At 38.2% G+C, this 22,553-nt stretch overlaps 1 protein-coding gene across 1 annotated transcript in view; it reads left to right on the top strand.

Moving 5' to 3' along the window:
* Positions 1–218: 218 nt before the first annotated feature.
* The window catches only part of LOC109412683 (kelch-like protein 17), a 156,020-nt gene continuing 133,685 nt past the window's right edge, over positions 219–22,553 (top strand). Inside the window, exon 1 of the mRNA XM_062850624.1 lies at positions 219–415. The gene's annotated coding sequence lies outside the window, so the exon portion shown is untranslated. The remainder of the gene's footprint in view (positions 416–22,553) is intronic.

The raw sequence follows: 22,553 nt of genomic DNA, 5'->3' as shown, positions 1-22,553 counted from the left end.
CCAAAACAAATCCTCGTCTGGCTCTCCTTCCCATTCCACCAAGGGAAAATTGTCGGAAAATAATCCACCAGGAGTGAGAAAGAGAGTGGCGCGTGGGGAACAGCCACGATGCGGAGAGTTTACTCAGCTGCTTGCACGTTTTCTACGAACACGGCAGGACTCACTGTTCCGAACCGAAGGATCTACACCCTCTTTTGCGTATGCGTATGATTGGAATTTTCAGTCCAGTCAGTCTTTCGGGAGCTTTCATCGTGTGAAAATCGGGCGTAGTTCTCTTAGCTCTAGTGTGTAGTGTGGAGTTTTAGAATCTTGGTTCATTGTAGTGAAGAAACTCTGTAGAGTAGTGGTTTAGACTTGGAATAAGTGGAAGGTGATCGTTTTTATAGGCTTTCGGATAGTTGAATCCACTAAAAAGGTAATAACTTATTAAATATCACAAACTTTTTCCTGCTGAATGAAGACGCCCAGCTGTTCCAAACCATGAGTAAAACCATCTATTTTATCACTGCGGTCTTCGGCTTTCGTTATACTCTGATTCATTCACAATTTCATTCAACATTTTCGAATCGATTTTGCATCGATCTCATAAGGAAAATTCAGTTTCCTTCTGGATAGATAAAGAACACCCAGTTTACGAGCCACGCGATTACGTCAAAAAAGGACTTTGCTCTTCCTGTGATGGTGTTGCGAATGCGATACTCCCACATTTCTAACTTGTGTTAGTGCGACTATCCATGAGTGGTACAAGAATGGGCAATATGGGACAAGCAGTTAAGTTTTCTTAAGGTGAGTATATAACGAAGCCACACCTCAAATTTTCAAGAGCACAAACCTGAAGAACCAAGGTTTGGTTTGCGCTGAAAAGTTGATCGATTGGTGACCCGCTGGTGGTGACCAATCGATCAACTTTTCAGCGCAAGCCAACCCTCGGTTCTTCAGATTTGTGCTTTTGAAAATTCGAAGTGCTGCTTCGTTATATACTCACCTTAAGTCATTGGAACCTAAATTTACGCCCACTTGAATTGCTCCAAGCTGACAGATAAATCTTTTAAGATCTTGTGTTTCAAGCAGCACTACCAGGAATACAGCAGATTCTCAAAATTCAGTGGTTTCCAATCTGCAGTGATAGACCATTCTATTTTCTCTGAAACCAAAATTGTGAGGACAGATTGTGCATGTTTTTTATTGTGCGTCTAAAGAAGAATCTTTCAATAATTTAGTTGTGTTTTTGAATTCTGTGACGCAACCGAGCTAGTTAAGACACGGCTTCTTAGTTTTCCATGGAAATGCAAATTTCGTTGTTCATGCCGCATCTTCAAATACATCCACAATTCTATCAATCCTATTTGTACCAGTGCTAAAATGTCATTTCGGCATATCTAAATTCAACCACCTATATCTCATTTTAGAAGCTGAACCTGAGAATGTGGTAGAATATGGGTATATTGTGCGGCTAAATCAGTTCCACATAAAATCACGAAAAACCGCTCTTTTTCGAATATTTAAGGTAAATGTCACGGTAAATGTCGAAATTCAAATTCATGGTGAATATCAATATGCATTTTTTGAAGGTAGTCCGTGACATTCACTTAAAACATTCGAAAAAAAGAGCGGGTTTCCGTGACTTTCTTGTGAAACTGGTCTAGTCGCACATTTTTTTCATTCACCTAATCCTCATGTTCAGCTTCTATAATGAGCTGTAGGTGGTTGAAATTAGATATGTAGAAATTACATTTTCAGCACTGGTACTAATTACCAAAGTTATAACATTTTCTGTCAAACGTGTTGTCTTTAAGGGCGAACGGGACGGTCGAGAAAATATCCACCATTGCTCTGTTGCTACTAAGATGGTAATCCCAGATTCTACTTCATATTTTGCAACAAAACCTATCATTGTGTATGCTCTTTTGCAGTGTAAATGCTGATTGTTTTTCAGCATCTTCAGTGCGATAGAACTCGAGATTACCATCTTCAAAATCGCGAGGCAAATTGTTGGAAAGAGATGCAAGATAGGAAAAATAATACGGCGTCCCGTTTCACCTTAAAGAGGTTTGCCGTGACTATAGTTACAGTCTAACAGCTCAACTGGAAGCACAAACCCAAAGAAAACTGTTACTAGAGGACCTTGTGGTGTCCTTGAACGATCAGAATATTAAAAAATGTTTTTAGTTTTCAAACGGGGACGATTTTTTTCCAAAAGAAATTTTAATGCAAAAATGTACGAAAAAAATTATAACACTGACACATAAATAGCAAAATAGCGAAAAAAAATGGTTGAATTTAGTTGAGAACTGTTTCCGCAATCGTAGTCACCGCAACGACGTTTTTGGAAAAACATAATTCCGAGATAGTATCATGTTTTGCATTTTTTGCTATTGAAAAACTTTTGATTTTTTAGACCACCCTATTTAAAAATTTGTCATCCTTATGGCTAAATAAAAAAAACGGTTCTAATTATTCGGAGTCGCACTATTCCCATTTTCTATGAAATGGCTGTATTTAGAACCAGAGGGCATTTGAGAGGGTCCCAAGGGGTTTCAGAGTAGGTCTAACAGCGGCCCAACATTCGGTAAAGTTTGTCGGGTGTGATTTTTGAGGGTTTTTTCAGTTGAGTAACAATGCATTCAAGTCACATGAAATCTCTCTCATTTGAAAAGTTTTCTTGTTGATGAAATCTTTTCAAACATGATTAGTAGTAAAAAAAAAACTGAAAAGATTGGTAGATTACTGTTCAAATGATGTTTTGTTACACTGCTTGTGTTTGGAATTGGAAAGGAATGCACCAACGTTTTGTAGCAGCTCGTAATCAGCAGCTCAAACTGCTATTTTAGTATTTATAATTTTTTTTGAGACTTAAACAAATCATGTTTTGTACTTACAAAGACAGTTTTTCCTTCGGCCCTCTTACAACAAATGCCTCCCAATTGCCTCGATACTCCACGATTCCAAGCACTAGTCTGAATATAATTTTTATGCTTTAGATCGAATGGCCTTCATAAATTACCAATGTAATAATACTTACTCAAGTTATTTAACCACTTGACTTAGTTTGATGGAATTTTGCAGTTAAGGATTGGATTTACTTCTCGTATAACCTACATTTTTGTCAATTACATTTAGAATAATTTTCGCTCATCTTTTAGACCGTTAATCATACCTTATAGCCGTTTAAACTTTACTTGCACTTCTTTAACATCTGCGTTCACTGTTCAACTTCAAATAATTCTAACTGTAGTTCAATTTCACTAATTTATTTGATGTTTAGAAACCACAAACCGCACTAACTTTCTGCTGAATCACAAATCTATTTTTGTTTACCTTTCTTTCTTTCATCCTACTCTATCTCCTCCCTTGATCTGTCCACGCAGCACCCAACGTAATCAGATCGCGATAGACCGGCAATTGAGCAACCGTGTGGCCAGCTCCATTTGTTTCTTCACAGCTTGGTTCAAGGGGTTCCTAAAGATCTCAGGGAGTTTCAAAGGCGTTTCAGGGGGTACCTGAAGAACTCAGGAGCGTTTCAAGGGAGTTGGTACATCACAACCAAAAAAAAAAAACTCGCTCCCCAACTAACAATCACTCATTTAACAGGCACCATTATGACGAATTTATTCAGCATAATGTTGAATAACATTTGAATTATTTTCACATACAACCTACGTTCGGGTTTTGTTCACACAAATTTGGAGAAGTTATAAAGCATCATGTTGTACACCAACTTTTTTTTTGTTGTTCAAAGCGTTTTACAAATGTACAGGAAAGTTGTTATTCAGCTTTGGCAAAAATGATAGAAAATCAATAAAATGCAAAAATGTTGAACTCTCACGAGAGTAATTATTTGCGCTCTAATGTTGAGAACACCTTTTATGAAATAAGAATTACATAAGAATTACATATAAAATTACCTAAACCCGGATTAGAACTCGAGACCTGTCGATTGCCAGCCGCTTGCCTTCCTATCTGCGCCATCCTAGAGATGGTGAGATGCAGCACCCAAAGCAAAACATAATCTTCCCATGACTCAATAATGATCACTCCTGAACTTGTGTTCAGCAGTGGTGAATTCGCACAGCACGTGGTAATCAACTGAAACGCCTTATACTTCAACAGCTGCTCAGCCCAAAACACGTGTTTTCCATTCTGATTCCGCTGTCAGTATTTTTATCGCACGGTGAGAAAACTTGTATCGAATGCGGCCAAAAACTGTTGGTCCTTATTGAAGATATTGTTTCCAGACGTACTAATTGCGATATGAATATGTTTTTATTTTTATTATTAAATATCATCATTAAAAAAGCTTTTTTTTTTATTTATGCTTTTGTCATGGAATCTTGATGTTGTGTTCAATAAATAGTGCATAAGGATGTTTAGGGATACTTGAAATGAGTGTAGGATTAGCATTTAAGTTAAAATACACGTTAATAAAAACTAAAAAAAAGGATACTTGAAATGTGTCGACTTCTGAATGCTGTTTGGTTGTCTAGGGAACTGTGGGAACAATATTCAGTAAACAGACAGCACTGAAATGTTAAATGCATCGATCCAAGCGACTCGTACAATCGTACTGCTGCGGAAGATAAATCATATAATAATCAAGGTACAAGATATCTTGTTACAGACTAATAATAATAAATAAATGCCTCATTTTAACGATGATTACGTCTCTTGGTACTCAATGTTTAACTACATTTGGAATTCTATCCTGTTTTATTTTATGTGATTCGTTTAAAATAATGGTTTTTAATAACTTGGTTGTCTAAACAGTTTTAGCCATGATTTATCCGATAATCCGAACAAAGTTCCGAGTCAAACTATGACGGGCTGAAGGCGTTTATTTGACAAGTGAAAGGCACACTGTTCAGGAGCATATGCTTATCGATACATCAGCTTAATAAGATGCAGACAAATGTTTTGTTAAACTCTTTTGTTAAGGAATCAATGCTTGTCGAATAAATTACTTGTTAAACTTTTGAAAAGTGCTTTAATTTATCATTGTTGATACCGATGAGGAAAGTCGAACATTGACTACTTTCTCAATTGAAAAATCATTTAAACAGTAAAGTGTAGAGCATAATTTTAGTTCAGCTATCATTACCATTATTAAGCAACAATTCAGCAAGCTTGCTTGTTTGTGACTTGCAATTGTTAGTTGGGTCGTCGTATACAGCGCAAATGCGGTGCAGTTTCAGCTGCTTGATGGCATCCTTAAAAGTTGAGGGGGTCCAGGGTGCTCCAAAGGAGTTCCAGAGGGTGTCAGGAGTGCTTCAGGTCCGTTTCTGGGGATATCAGGAGCGTTGCAGAGGATCCCAGGGATTTTAGGGATCCCTGGTGGTTTCCAGGGGATTCCTGAACGTCTCAGGAGCATTTCAAGTGGTCACAGGGGCGTTTCAGAGGATCTCAGTGGATTTCAGGGGTATTCTATAGGGTCTTCCCAAGTAACCAAAAGTATAGATAAGAGGGTACTTTATAAGCTCAGCAGCTTGATCGAGGTTGCTTAGTAGACTTCTATGCAGCTTCGTATCATCGCATCATTTTTAAACATTTTTAAACAAACTTGAAAGTTCACATAAGATAGCTGGATAGCCTTCTAAGCAGCTTCTCACAGAACTTTGACCCAATTCATGCAGGAATAAAAATATATTTATCAGAATCACAAACCTTGTTGTTATTGTGATTGTGGGGTTGTGGTATGGATTCAATGTCTGAATTGCTTCCGATAATTATATTTTCACACACGTCGCTTCCTATGTAGAACTGAACTGGATCCTCCGGCGTGATAGCCTGCTGACCGCTGCGCTGCTGAAGTCACTTGACAAAGGCAATCTTACTTCACTACTATACAAGTGTGCAAAACTAGCTGCCGACAGAAAATTGATTCAACTCAGACTTCATTGAATCGTAATTGTATATCTGTGATACATAGAGCATAGGGCTCTCACGCAGCCGTTCGTATCCGGTAAGCGTCAAATTTTTGGTTTTGGCGTATAAAGCATTGATTCGATAAATTAATATGTGTCTTCTATTCGTGTATGCTTAAACAGTTGTTTTCTGCAATTTAATGCTATTTAAAATTCATTGAAACACAATGCTACTGAACTGAATTTCTATGAACTTGAAAGTTCCGATAAAATTTCGAGTAGCATCTTAAGCATCTTTTAAACGGCTTAGGAGGCTAATAATTAGCCTTGCTAGAACTTGTGACTGATGTTCCAGCAAGGCTCATCGTTAGCTTCTTAAGCTTCCAGAAAAGTTTCATTCGAAACATTTACTAGGAAATAAATAAATAAAATGAAATGAAATCACTGTTGAATGGCTTCAGGAATCCCCTGACAATCCCTTCAATACCCCTGAAGTACATTTGAACCCCCCCCCCCCTTTTGAGATTGCTGAGGTCTTCCTGGAATCCTCTTTTTCATCTCAAATGCCCAGGAGCAAGGCCTGTTTGCTTCGAGGTTTGCTTATTGAAAATAGTTATGTAACGAGTTGCAAAAAAATGTTTTTTTCAGCACGAGTCGTACATTTATCCAACAAGGCTTGAACCGGTACGGAAAAGCAGGAGATTATTATACTGAAATGAGTAGTATAAAATAGAAATTATGATACTGAATTGCATAAAGAGATTTTAGTGTGTGTGTACTCCTTATCTTATTCTCTTTACGTTGCTTTTTCCTGCGTCAGGAAAAATGGTTTTGAAATAGGCTTTTCAAATTTTTCATCATCCTTCTTCGAGTATATAAATTGTCGGATTTCATCAGTGCGGTGATTTCATTAGTGAAGTGTCAATATTGTAGTATTATTGTGCTTTATTTATTTTGAATATGAAGCGGCAATAGCTTATCACCAAAACAAACAGCAAACAAATTAAACCTATATCTGAGTATTTCTGAGACAAAAATAATCTGACCACGTTGTCCTTCGGATGAGAAGTTAAACCGTAGGTCCCGGCCCATGTGTTGATGCTTGATACTTAATGACTTACTATTCGTAGCAGTGAGTCTACGCTGAATGAAGCAATCACCTCCACTGCATTGATCTTTGTCCTGTGCCAATCGTTTCAAGTCGCCCTGATCGTTTAGAGTCCTCAGGTCCACCTTAACAGCAATGCGTGTGCGGCCTACGACGAAGTCGGCAGCCTCTTCCTGATTCTCTGCTGAAAATAGTCTCAGCTTGTAGCTCCTCCGGCATACGAGCTACGTGTCAAGCCCACCGCAGCCGGTCGTGTTTTATTCGCATCACTTTAAACATCTCTTTGTAATATATAATAAAGTTTATATGTATACTTGACACATTCCACGCGTTACGTTTTGCGACGACAACTACAACAGCTATGAACTCGGCCGACTAAAAAAGAGAACAGCTCTCTTGCTGCATTCGGCCGATAACAAACATCGTTTCTATTTGGACAGAACGGAGATACTCGACTGCCATCGACGTTTCTCTGCTCTCCCCGTTCTGGAAGTGTGCCACATTATGAACACAGACAGGACGGTAAACAAACGAAGCGACTGCGACAGCATAAGTATGATATATGCAGGAATATTACATACACTAAAGACAAGAACCAAAACAAACCACGAAGATAGGCAAAAAACTGACATCACTAACACTAACGACAATGACACACAATAGGAAACTAAAACCCACAGAACTTGTACGCAACATTCAAACAAATGTCTGACTGGAATCAAATTGACGGTTTAAAATTAGAATAGCATAGTGATTATCAGAATAGTGACCCACCATACAAAACTTCCCAGTTTTTTTCTGACAAAAATAGTTAGTAATGTCTTAAATGTTATGTAAAATTGTTTATTTTTATCATTGTTTGTAAAATTGTAGGAAATTGATGAAGTCCGTCCAAAATTTGACTATAATTCATGTGCAATTCATACCACCAGACGAAGAACGATATTTCTGTAAGTTGTGTTAACCTTTGTAGTTTTTCTGTTTGTCTTTAATATGTACTACGTCCAGTTTGTTTAAATAGAACCCTTGAGAAAGATGGCATAGTCCATCGAAACGTCGGGCATCGAAAATATATGTCGTTTTGACTGCACCGGAGACTGCAAGGCCGAAAACCCCCAAGTACAAAATTACCAATCGATAGCATCCACAAGGTGTTAGGTTGGTGAGTGCAAACTTTTCAAAGGGTGATAGAGGACCATGAATGGTGAAAAAAAGTTTCTACGAATATGATCAAATTTCGACCGTTACGTACACACCAAATTTTTTTCGCTGAAAATCAGCAAACTTTTGCTGATTTTTGCCGAGCTGAAATTTCAGCCATCCGTTCAGTAAAAAAAAATTGCTAAAGTTTTCAGCAATGTCGAATGTCACCGTGAATGACAGGGGTTTACTGAAAAAATCAGTAAATTCTTGAGGATTACTGAAAATTTAGTACATTCGACCGACGTGGGGTTTGCCAGCGCAATTTGCTGGAGGATTTCAGCAAATTGAATCAAAATATTAAAAATGTTTGTTTAAATTCTTTTAAAAACAATATTTTTGAAAGAAAGTCATCGTACAGTCATCGTACACTATAAAACAATATGTTTATCACTTTAAGCCTATTACGAGTCCGAACACAAAACAGTTGGAAACCTTTCTTGGAAACGCAGGATCGTAGGAAAAACGTCCAAGAGCGGCTTTGGCCGCATCGCTTGATTTCCAGACGTCTAAACGGGGTTGTCATTCGTGTGATCGTATCCAAGATCGTATCTATTGTGGGAAGAATTGATTGATTGGATTTTTAGTTACTTATGATTTGGACACCTACCTTGCCTGTTTATATGATCCATGGGATGTCAAATCAAAATTTAATGATGTTTTTACCAAATTCTGTAATAAATAAGCGGCTAATAATATGAAAAGTTATGTACCTTTTGGCACGATGTGGTATGCACAAAGTAAAAAATTGTTTTGTTTTTGACAGTTACCCGACGTGGTTGAGGATGGAAAAAATTGCTGAAATTTCAGAGAACCCGACGAGTTTGCTGGTTTTCAGCAAACAAATACAAACTACTGATTTTTTAGTAAGGTCTGCGTTTGCTGATTTCTATTCAGCAAATCGTTTTGCTGAAATTTCAAACCAACTTTTGGTGTGTAGCTATTGAACTTTCCATTTTTGTACTATTATTACCTTAACTGGCTATAACTTGAAAATGGTCAAACTTATCGCAGTTTCTCGACCCACATTCGAAAGATTATTAAATTTTCTATCAAATGACATCTTTGAATCGATTGGTTTAGTTAAATAACTAAGTTTTCTAGAGCAAAGTAGCTCAAAAAGTAGTGTGTTTAAATTTGTTTTTGCCAATTATCTTCAAAAAATGCAAAATAAATTAAAATTCTTTCTTAGGCAAAGTTGTGGCCCTTATTCCACTCTACAATTCGTTCTTTAACACCAAACTTCTACCTCTTATCGTTTTCTCGCAATTTCGATTTAGCTCCAGCGGCACAGTGCGTAAAAAAATGCTTACTTGTACAGCTGCAAATTTATAATCTGAAATGCGACGTCTAAATCAAAATTGCAAGAAACGATGTGGCAATATTATTCGTGATAATTCGCGAGTGTCAGATTGTAATAAATGAAATAATCCTCAATGAGCAAAGCCCCTCCATTCCGAAGTGCTGAACTCAGCCTATGAGCCTTTTTCATCCCATACACGTTGCCATGCGAGGCGGACCTTCCTCACCACAAAGAGGCAAGCGCGAGCGAGGACGACACCATCAGGAAGAGAAACGTTTCATTCTACTGCGGGATACCAACATCCTCCCTTCTTCTTCCTCTTCAAAACCAGCAGAGTCAGACCCATCTTCGTCGTCCGTACGTCGCGTCGTCGACGCAAGAAAGGATAAAATTCTCCCACAGTAATTCATATTTTGTTTCGGCTGTTGCCGGGGCCTGGGGGGTGGATGGAGTCGTTGTGGGTCAATTGCAGACAGGATTGAATACGGGAAAAGTGGGATGGGTTACCTGATGTAAGCGAAACCAAGTGAGGCACGATCCCAACAACTTTGGACTCTTTGTTAGAAGGGTATTATATGTTTGGGAGTATAAAAGGACTGGTTGGGCTCATGGGCGAGGACATAAGTTGTTTTTGGGTGCTTTGGGGCGACAGACGTCGTCGTTGTCGGCGAGCATGAATATTGAATGATGTTAACCGTGGAGCGCTCTGGTGAAGTTCATGATTGTAGGTTTCACCCGTGTGTAGGAGCATGTGGAGTTGTGAGTCTGTGTGGGTGTGTTGTGTATAGGTTAGAATGTATTGCTTCGCTGGTTGAATGAAAATTCTTTGTCTGTAGGTATGTTAATGCAATAAGGAAGAGCCTGTCTTCGGGATTGTCGAGGACATCGACCCGTTCATTAATGTTGAAATAATTGTGTACTGCTTGGGTAATGCATTACGTTCTATCACCAAGGATGGTTCATGAATACATTTCCATGATGTTATTTTTCTTCTTGATTTTACGTCATAACTGGAACAAAGCTTACTGCTGAGATCAAGAAAATTTCCTTTCCAAATGCTCCTGGACTGTCATGTTATGGTCTCACATTTACGGTAAAGCATGTTTGAGATGCATTGAAACTAGATAGACCCTCGTAAATGTTAGGATTTTTGCACCACGATTAGGTTCAGCGTGCCCTTCTGGGCCATATGGACCCCAACATCCTACGAGGGTTAAAAGCAGAATGGGCATGTTTCCTTCAGAGAAAAACTTCTTAATAAACCACGCATAAGTATCTTGCAGGTAATGGGTCTGATTTCTTATAAAACTACGGAACTAGGGTAAAATGGGTATGAAAACACCTCACGCAGCCACCTCAACTACTGTGATCGATTCCTGATACATAATCATAGGAGTAAATTCCGGAAATCACGGTTTCAATTCCCAGACAGAGGAAACTTTAAAGGAACTCTTGGATAAATCCCAGAAACAGCTTCTGGTCAATTTTGCGAAATCTTGAAGGAATCCCAGAAGGAACTCAAGGAGGTATTCATAAACAAACTCTTGAGGAAATCCTTGAAGGAGCTTCTCCAGCCAACAAATTGGTTCATATTACACAACTACAACTCTGCTATGTGAACCCTTACTAGATTAAGAGAGATAGGTTAAAATGCACAGATTTGCTGTATTCGAACAAATATGGAGGTCATATACTTACATTTCACGAAAATCACTCTGTCATATACAACTGCAGATGAATTGATCTGTCGCAATATATAACTTCAATTCTAACTGTGTTTGGATACCAATATGAATTCCTTTTTACAAACAATTAAACATAAAAAAAAACAAAAACATCGATTTGCGAGTCTTAATATTTCGACCAACAGCTTCGTGTCCAGATACTCTACCACTGAGCCGTTCTTTTGATGATGTACTAGGGGCGGCCAAAATGTTTGGGTTAGGCAACTTTTTTTTCTCTCATAAAAAAGTTCAACATGCTGTATCTTTTCATAGAGTGCATCAAAAATTCTCAAATTTTGACTGTTTGTCAACCTATTTTATGTGCATCATTGCTACAAATTTGAGCTCGATTGGTTAATCTTTCGCGAAGCTAGAACCGTGCTCGTAAAACACTATTTTTTAGACAACTCATTTTTGAGCTGTCATATCTCGGAGACCAGGGAACCGAATTCAATGAAATTTTGAACAATTATCAACAATATATTAATGCTTGAAAATTCTTCAAAATATAGGTACTTTTTGAACATTGAAAAAAGTTATGATGATTTGACATTTTCACCTATATAGGGGAAAATGAGTCAAATTTACAATACCGCACAAAAAATACTAAATGTGTTCTTCCTTTAATCTAAATGGCTTCTAATATATCTTATTATAGATATCTTAAGAACAGAAGTAGAAAATCTTTAGATATCAAAAATAAAATTTAATGACATTAATGTGAAAAAAATTACTAGCTATAAAACACCAGTGGGCGGGACAATGGTGCCTACCCAACAGTTGTAGGTGGGGTGTTTGGCTTAGCTACATGACTTGGTCCGGCAAGCCCATAAACATCAATTGGTAGACGTATTGCCTAGTGAAAAGACAACGCAGATGGGCGAAAGCCAGGGGATGCGTTGATAATAGCAGAATAGCAGAATACCAGAATTAATGTGAAAAAATTAGATTTTTTTAAGAAAGATCCTAAAAGTGTCAATCCATCATAACTTTTTTCAACGTTTGAAAAATACCTATGTTTTAGAGAATTTTCAAGCATTAATATATTGTTGATAAACGTTCAAAATTTCATTCAATTCGGTTCACTGGTCTCCGAGATCTGACAGGTCAAAAATTAGTTGTCTAAGAAATAGTGTTGTACGACAACGGTTCTAGCGAAAGATTATCCAATCGGGCTCAAATTTATGCCAATGATGCACTATAATAGGTTGACAAACTGTCAAAATTTGAGAATTTTTGATGCACTCTATGAAAAGTTACAGCATGTTGAACTTTTTTGTGAGAGAAAAAAAAGTTGCCTATCCCAAACATTTTGGCCACCCCCTGTAGGGTGTAGAATTTTAGCAAATATAATTATTTTTTCGGACGGGCCAGTTGATACTTAGTGTGGGCGATGAAATCGAAAAAAAAATAAACACAAAACCGAACTGAACTTGACTTTATGGACGATGTTAATAATGCTGACGGCGGGAGATGATGGAAAAGCTAATGTTCAGGATCGTCCGGGAGAAGAAAAACCTTACCTGAAATTCCAGACACGAGATACGAGAAACTTAATACGGCCAGCACGGGCTTTGTTCAGCGTTGAAGTAAAATGCCCAGGTAAGAAATGATATCTTCACTTTCCACCGCAATCATATTTCCATGTATAATTTCAGATTTACAAGTATGAACTTATAAACAATCATACACCATAGATTACAATATAATCGCGACTACTACAGACGAGATTGTATAAGAATGCTAATTCAAAGTTACATTAAAACAAGATCTGATGAAAGTCTGAAATATAAACGACTCATAAGGAAGTGATCATTCGTTATAAATAATTCCAATAGTCCCAGTGAAGAAACAGAGGTGCAAGCAGTAATAAATAACAAAAGTTCCATAAACAAATAGAAAAATGCATAAGTAAATCAAAGGTTTACATAAATAATTTGATTTTTGAGATTGACGTTTGACGTTTTTAAAAAATGTAATGAATAATTCAACTGTTGCAATAAAAAAGTAAATATTCCCACCGAAAAACTTCGAATTTTCCATAAATAAATTCGATTTTTCCATAATAAATTTAAAAAATATCAAAAAAGCAATAAATAATTCAAAAAGTGCAATAACAAAAAAATAAATTATCAATAAATATCAAAAAACGAGCAATAAACGTCAATGCATTTTGAGCCAAAAATTATATAGACCATGCGGCCCATATAGCCGAGGCGGTAAACGCACGGGTATTCAGCATGACCATGCTGAGGGTGACGGGTTCGATTCCCGGTCGGTCCAGGATCTTTTCGTAAAGGAAATTTCCTTGACTTCCTTGGGCATAGAGTATCTTCGTGCCTGCCACACGATATACACATGCAAAATGGTCATTGGCAGAGGAAGCTCTCAGTTAATAACTGTGGAAGTGCTCATAGAACACTAAGCTGAGAAGCAGGCTTTGTCCCAGTGAGGACGTTACGCCAAGAAGAGGAGAGAGGAGAGAGGAGGACCATGCGGCGAAGCCGCATAGAGGATTGAGGAACTGAAACGGAAGAAGGCCGCCGAAGTTTCTGATATCCGATGCACCGCAACCGCATCGATTCGGTTCTAGGCAAACCACAGATTCAAGAATTTGCCCGGTATAATGCAAACATAGATTTATCCCTTTTTTAGGTCCGACGAGCGATAGCGAGTTCGGACAGCAAGCAATTGCTCGGTAAATTGCAATCATAGTTACGCAAGCTTTTCAGTCGTTTCAGTCATAAAAGTGCGATTCAGCATTTCACTGTCTCATACTTTCCTGAATTTGTTTTTCATGGGTAATTTCGTCATTTTTATTGTATTTTTTGAATTTTTTATTGCTTTTTCGATATTTTTTTATTGTGAATTTTCTAATTTATTATGGAAAAATCGGATTTATTTATGGAAAATTCGAAGTTATTTGGTGGGAAAATTGGCTTTTTTATTGCAACAGTTGATTTATTCATTGCATTTTTGACGTTGTTAATTGCTCAAAAATCAATTATTTATGGAAACTTTTGATTTATTTATGCATTTTTCTATTTGTTTATGGAACTTTTGTTATTTATTACTGCTTGCACCCCTGTTTCTTCACTGGGACTTTTCGAATTATTTATGAAAAAAATTGTCTTGGTCAACCGGGAACGATTCTTCGATCTTTCCCTTTTGGACCGCCGAGCAGTAAAGTTATCTGTTATCTAGTAAGAACTGAAGATTTTTCAAATGTTTCAAATTCCCCTTTTGATTTATATGCGTGCCGCTGTCCGCTCACTTTCGCACATTTTGAACGCCTTATCACGCCTAGAGCTGTAAACGAAAACATTGTGTACTTCGTACACGTTAAATTCAGCATATTTTCAGTTCCGTTTCAAAAATTGAACTCAATCCATCAAAGCAAATCACAGTTACAGCGTCTCGTCTCAACTTGGCCATTTTCTTTTCACTGACTGCTTTCAAATAATTCCATCAGAATGAGCTATAAGAGTTTCCCACCAATGTCTCCATAATTTCCGCAGAAAATAAACCGATTATTCCAGTTGAAGCATTTTCATTGTTTTTGTGATTTCATAAGTTGTACAACACGAATATGGATTAAAATGTCATCTGAACTAAAAATCATATGCGAGCACTGGCATCAACAACCAAGCGTCTCCATTTATGTATGAGCAAGGAAGAAAAAAAAAGTTTTTAATTTATTTGAGGAAATTAAAAGAATGTCCTTGGGTTCAACTGACAAGTATGACAAAATCATGACCAATATGTTACAGAAAAGTTTCATTTGTTGAGCCATTTTACCCCATCAGTGCATTCTGTACCGTCATTAAGTATATGAGGATAATCGTCAGTAGCCTAATCTGACCATGAAGCGCAATAGCTTCCGTTTCTATGCTCCACATGTAATACTAATTGAAGAATGAGTCGTAATAAAGTCTCTTGGGATTTTATGTTTGAGAACTACGCAGTAACAATCCAATAGTTTCACATCCAGAGTTTAACTTGACGTGTTTTTTGGACTCCTCTAGCTGCCAAGTAATAAATCGTTCTTACTTAGGACAAATTGTTAGATTAAATTCAAACTTCAGCAAACGCATTTCCGTAGTTATGACTCTTGACTATTGGTCTCCATCGTATTGAAATGTAGCCAATTATTTATCCAAATTGACAAAACAGAAAATTTTCCCCGGAATCGTATTTCATCAACAATGGGGAAGAAAACAACTTTCCCCACCTTCATCCTTTCACTACTCGCCTCGCGCCAGGCAGGACCAACAGGATGTCGTAAAAAGGGGGACCAAACAGTAAGTAAATCCAACTCACCCATACAGAGTCATAGTCAATACTCTCTGGCCGGAGGGAGGCAGCAACGATGTTGCATCATAGGCAGGCACATACCGCGACAGCTGCGTGTGCCTCGACAGAGGCAGGTTCTGTTCGCTGGGTGTAGGTGGGTGAACTGGGGAGCACCGGGCGCATACATTGTGGAGACTTTCTCGGTGCTAGTTGGTGCTCTCTCTGTATTTTGCTACCGCGTGCTACCAAAAATGTTGAGTAAGCGCTCGCAACTGCTAGCTGTCGACGAGAACGATTGTTTGTTTTTCCAATCGCCTGTCGAATGACCCATCGACAGGTTTTCGTGTGCGTGATATTGAGGTTCTCAAACTTTTATTTGTAGACCATCCTTTCGAAATAATGTACAGTGAATACTATTGATTAGGAATAGTAGCGTGGTTCAAACAATCGTTTTTGCTCCATACCGCTTATTCGATTCGTAACCAGATTCTATGCGTTCTTCCAAAATTTGAGCTCATTTGGTTGAACATTGAGACTGCACAAGCCCCTCAAAGTTTGTATGGGAATTACTATGGGAAACGATGTGCATCGACCGTAGGATTACCCCTTGTGCCCTAGAGGGTTAGTTGATCCTTGGTACTCCTAAGCTTTATCTTCTATCAGCTACAACTTTGCCGAAGACTGCATTCAAATCGCCTGTCTCAGGAGCACCAAGGGTCAACTAGGGCACTTGGGGAAATGCTACGGTCGTTTCAATGAAAAACATCGTTTTCCCATAGTAATTCCCATGCAAACTTTGAGGGGCTTGTGCAGTCTCAATTTTCAACTAATTAGCAATTACAGGCGCGTTTTCGGTCACCGGGTTACTTATAAAACAACGGTTTTAATTATAGCCAACGTTTCGAGCGTTTATTCACTCATCTTCAGGGCAAACTACAATTTACATACAAAGTTTGAGTAGTCAAGTCATTTGTTACATAAAACATAAAATTACTCACATTAATGGTTGTTTTTAGGTCAAGTGGGTTTGAACATGGACAATTTGAACGGTTGACAACATTACACTGAAATTATAATCACACATATAAATTTCGGACCTAATGACTTGATTCATTTTTAATTAACAAAACTTTGAACGGAGCACAAACTTACACAGCTTTCACCAAGGCACATCTAAACAGGTTTGAATCAAAATGTCTGTGATTATTTGCTTAACAACAACTATCCAAGTTCATTGATAAATCGGTTGATAAACCGATGTATCAACAAGAACACCAACACAGAAGAGAACAACAGCAATACAAATCCCGAACCTAAAGTATATCGGTCTCTCCACCATGTAGAAATGCTCACACCGGCTCTCGCAAAAGTTATAAGTAGAAATTTTCCCAATGTTCAATTGGGCTTCAAATGCGTCAAAACCAACAGACTGTTGTTTTCGAAGCTTAAAGATGCAACGCCGCAGCTGGAGAAAAGAAATGTTATTTATCGCATTCCTTGCTCCGACTGCGACTGTGCATACATTGGGCTGACGACGCAGCAGTTGAAAAACCGTCTCTCTGGGCATCGGTCTCTCATGAACCGATACACAGATTGGAAATCTTCCGACCCGAATAGAGCGACGGAGAGGGAGGAAGAATTCAAAAAGACGGCGCTGATGGTCCACGTGATTGAGTGCGAGCACCAATTCGATTTACCTGGAACAAAAATTCTTGACCAGGACAATCGTTTAAACGCACTTCAGATCCTTGAAATGTGTCACATTTTTTGTGACCAAAACGGTTAACTATAGAACCGACACAAGCAATCTGAGTGTTGTTTACTCGGGTCTTCTGCACTCAATCACGCACGGAGAGAGATAGCAGAACATCGTCAAAGCACGCTGTGATGCTCTGTTTCTGTTAATGTTAATGTCTTTTCTGTTCCATCGTTTCGTTTTGACGTCTCCACTCACAGACATTTTGATTCAAACCTGTTTAGATGTGCCTTGGTGAAAGCTGTGTAAGTTTGTGCTCCGTTCAAAGTTTTGTTAATTAAAAATGAATCAAGTCATTAGGTCCGAAATTTATATGTGTGATTATAATTTCAGTGTAATGTTGTCAACCGTTCAAATTGTCCATGTTCAAACCCACTTGACCTAAAAACAACCATTAATGTGAGTAATTTTATGTTTTATGTAACAAATGACTTGACTACTCAAACTTTGTATGTAAATTGTAGTTTGCCCTGAAGATGAGTGAATAAACGCTCGAAACGTCGGCTATAATTAAAACCGTTGTTTTATAAAGTAACCCGATGACCGAAAACGCGCCTGTAATTGCTAATTACCATCCAAACGGTCGTCATTCCATCAACATCAATTTTCAACCAAATAAGCTTAAATTTTGGGAGAAGGCAAAGAATCTGGTTACGAACTGAATAAGTGGTGTGGAACAAAGCCGATTTGTTAAACCACCTTAATAAATAGTCTAGATTAAACTAAAACAGACTAGGATAGACTAGACTAAAAGCAAAGAATAAAAATAGAAAGAATGCCCTCTCTTGTCTTTATTTATGTAAACGTCAAGTGACAAGATAAGTGGCGCTCTCTAAGCGTTTCATGGTGGAAGCTCTATGTAACAGTGTTCGTGATTCGTTATAAGAGAAGATGGTGTGCGTATGTTTTGGTATCCGCATACAATAAGTAACGCACACTACCGCATGGAGGTTGAACTTTCATCCGCAGATAGCGCTGCGGTAGTGTCCCCCAGAGCATCAGCGGAGTGGGCTTTCTTGATATTTTTATTCTTTGCTAAAAGTCTATGTCTTCAGCATAACCGTTGCTCAATAGTGTTATGGCACTCAAAATGTGAACATGTGGGTAGGCTAATCCACCGGTACGTGGCAACAGTGTGCTTCTTAACTACCCAAGTAACCAAAAGTTCCGCCTTCCATGACAAAATGCACTTTCAAGTTCCGCGAAGTTCAGATAAAGTTCCAAACGGAACTTTCTGGCTGCTTAAGAGGCTAACGATGAGCCTTGCTGGAACTTCGGTCACAAGTTCCGGCAAGGCTCATTGTTAGCCTCTTAAGCAGCCAGAAAGTTCCATTCGGAACTTTATCTGAACTTTGCGGAACTTTAAAGCTGCTTAAGATGCTATGTCGGAACTTTGTCGGAACTTTCAAGTTTATAGAAGTTCAGTTCAGTAGCATTGTGCTTCAATGAACATTAAATTTATTACTTTTACAGAAAACAACTGTTTAAGTGTACACGAATAAAAGACAAATATGAATTTATCAAATCAATGAATACTAGGCTTGAGAAAAAAAAAATTGCCGCCCATCGGATTCGAACCGATAGTCGCTGCGTGAGAACCCTACGCTCTACCACAGTACTACAGCTGCGATTGAGTGGACAGCAAATCGATTTTCTGTCGGCAGCTAGTTTTGCACATTTGTACAGTAGTGAAGTTAGCTTGACTTTGTCAAGCGTCTTCAGCAGCGCAGCGGTAAGTCGGGAGGCTATCACGCAGGAGGATCCAGCTCAAATCTACATAGCAGCGACATGATTATCAGAAGCAATTTCGAGACGTGAATCACAAACCCACCAAGGGTTGTGATTCTGAAAAACACATTTTTGTTTCTGCCTGAATTTTGTCAAAGTTCTGTCAGAAGCTGCTTAGAAGGCTATCCAGCGTGCTTATGTGAACTTTCAAGTTCCAAAATTACTTAAAAATGAAGCTGCTTAGAAGGCTAATGAGCGACCTCGAACAAGCTGCTTAGCCTATAAAGTACCCTTTTATCTGAACTTTTGGTTACTTGGGTACACCAACTACATAAATACTTGGCGCTAGACAGCTCCGATGTATTACAAAGTTACTGAGATCATAAACTTGAGAAAGCTCGATCGATATAATTATTGCATCTCAAAGTTGACAATTTTTCATGGAAATCGGCGTTTATCCGATCAATTGTATCCCACAGTTTTTAATGCCAATGCTTTCTTTTCCGAAAGGTTGCCCCCAGCCAACAAAAAGTCGTTGTGGGCTTCGTGGCCATGCGGTTAGGGGAGGCAGTCATCTGGCCGTTTCGTAAGCCTCGGAGTGTGGGTTCGATTTCCGATCCAATCGTTGAAAACTTTTCGTCAAACGGTAAATTCTCCACTGGACCACTGGCTGTTTCGTGTGTTGTCTGTTGTTTCGTGTTAGTGATTGTTTAGTCTGTGCAACCTCAGATTGAATACGGTGTAGCGTCGTCTTTTATTTATGTGAAAAGATCAATATTATCAAAAGAAGTCTTTGGAGGAATCCCTGAAACAATCATTGGATAAACCTAGGAATAACCCTCTGTCGGTATTCTCGATAGAATTCTTGGATGAATCTATAAACAAATTCCAAATTTCTTGAAAAATTTCTTAAAGTTGCGGAAGCTTTTTTGATTGCAAGCCATTGAGCATGGAAATATTTTTTTAAGCGATTAAAGGGCAAATTGGTCAATTAATATCTAAATTAACGACTCATGCAAAAAGTTCGTTTTACAAAATCGAATTTGATAGTTTTAAATGATATATGTTAGGTACGATATTTCCCATACAAGTCACCCTCAAATATGTCGGGGCCCGTGGCGTAGTTGGTCACACGTTCGCTTCATATGCGGATGGTTATGGGTTTGATTCCCAGCCCCGGCACTTGCAATTTTTCGTCAGTTGCTCTTCTCCCGAGAGCGACTGACACTGACCCTCTTCTGAGCCCCATGGACCCCCAATCGGACCGGAAAGGAATCATCATCCTTGTGCTCATCATTCTACCATAGAATAGAAAAGTGAAAGCAGCAGAAAGGCAACCAGTTCGATATAGTAGAATAGAATAGAATATATCTAGGCGCTGCTGTACAAAATGTAAGTGCAGCTGTCAAATGAAATCGCTCACGTAGTGCCCTAGTGGACAATAGAGCAGTAAATTTGGTTAAGTGATCAAGAATAAAAAGTCACCCTCAAAAAGTTGCATGGAAGTTTACTTACTAACATAAAGTGCTTAAAACTATAAAATTTGATTTGGCAAAACGAAATATTTTGCATGAGTCGTTAATTTAGATATTAATTGACCAATTTATCCTTAAAAAAATATTTCCCTACCTAAAAGTTGGCTGTCAAAAAAGCCCAAAATCGCATATTTTGCCCTATAAATTGAGGTATAGCTTAAAACTGTGACGTGCTGGAGCAAATCTGAGCCCGGATTAGGATTCAGCGGCCCAATATCTGTCAGAGACATATAAGCTCTTGAGACAAAAAATGTTGCGCAATGTAATCATTCATCCAACGAGAGAGTCCAGCGTTGATCCGGGCGCCCCGGAGAAGCACCTTTCTCTTCATCCGACGAGAGCATTCGTCGACATCCGATCCTGCTCCCCAGAGGTTTCCGATCTATCACGTCGGCCGGCCAACAGGACTACACTCTACACATTCACACACCACACCAGTGGCGTAGCCAGAAATTTGCTCTGGGAGGGGTTTTCGATGTTCAATAATACCTTTTTTTATTTGACACACACATTTCGCAAATATATACAGGGGGTGGCCAAAATGTTTGGGATAGGCAACTTTTTTTTCTCTCACAAAAAAGTTCAACATGCTGTAACTTTTCATAGAGCGCATAAAAAATTTTCAAATTTTGACTGTTTGTCAACCTATTATATGTGCATCATTGGTACAAATTTCGCGAAGCTAGAAGTGTTCTCGTAAAACACTATTTTTTAGACAACTAATGTTTGAGCTGTTATATCTCGGAGACCAGCGAACCGAATTGAATGAAATATTGAACGTTTATCAACAATATATGAATGCTTGAAAATTCTTTAAAACATAGGTACCAAAGACATATCTCGGTCTTTGTAGGTACTTTTCAAACGTTGAAAAAAGTTATGATGGATTGACACTTTTAGGATCTTTATCGAAAAAATATCTTTTTTTCACATCTATGTCATTAAATTTTATTTTTGATATCCAAAGATTTTTTACTTCTGTTCTTAAGATATCTATAATAAGATATATTAGAGCCCATTTAGATTAAAGGAAGAACACATTTAGTATTTTTTGTGCGGTATTGTAAATTTGACTCATTTTCCTCTGTATGGGTGAAAATGTCAAATCACCGTAACTTTTTTCAACGTTTAAAAAGTACCAATGTTTGGAGTGATTTTCAAGCAATGATATATTGTTGATAATCGCTCAAAATTTTATTCAATTCAGTTCACTGGTCTCCGAGATATAACAGTTCAAACATTAGTTGTCTAAAAATAGTGTTTTACGAGAACAGTTCTAGCTTTGCGAAAAATTAACCAATCGAGCCCAAATTTGTACCAATGATGCACATATAGTAGGTTGACAAACAGTCAAAGTTGAGAATTTTTGATGCACTCTATGAAAAGTTACAGCATGTTGAACTTTTTAGTGAGCGAAAAAAAGTCGCCTATCCCAATCATTTTGGCCATCCCCTGTACACTGAATTTGAGCCGTAGGTTAAAAAAATGTTCATCACAAAGCGTGTTATACTGGAAATTTGTTCCAGAAATTTTGGCTGAGGGAGGGGTACGCCAGGGTACGCCAGTGCACCACACACACGAAGTCTAAGTAGAGTGAAAATAAAGTGTACAAAAAAGACCGATCAAGCTGTTTTGCATTTTGATCATCCGTTCCCCACCGTTGGCTAAGCCGACGTCGAGAAGAGGCCGGTGTAGCCCACTTCTGAACGGCTTCCGTGGCTAGACAAGAAGTCAGGGGATTCCGAGTATCAGAGCCCTTCCGGTCTCGGCACTCTAGACAGGAATTGTGCTCTAGTAAAACTGTAAAGGTGCTTTGATCTGACTTGGTTTAAGGTTTATAGTAAATAATGAATTAATAAAAATAACAGTGTTGCCAGTTCACCATTTTTTTTTTCATTATACCATATCTAACCTTAAAGCGTTTGATAATGTACAGGTCATTTTGACATATCTATATCCCGCCATCTATGTTGCAAGATGTGTGAGCAAGATATAGACAGATCATATCTCCTTTACCAACCGTGTTTTTGACTGACAAAATGATTCGA

This window comes from Aedes albopictus, chromosome 2 (genome assembly GCF_035046485.1).
Source record: "Aedes albopictus strain Foshan chromosome 2, AalbF5, whole genome shotgun sequence".
In the NCBI taxonomy this organism is placed as follows: Eukaryota; Metazoa; Arthropoda; class Insecta; order Diptera; family Culicidae; genus Aedes; species Aedes albopictus.
Note: the sequence above shows the minus strand (reverse complement) of the source record. Positions and strands in the feature narration are given on the sequence as shown.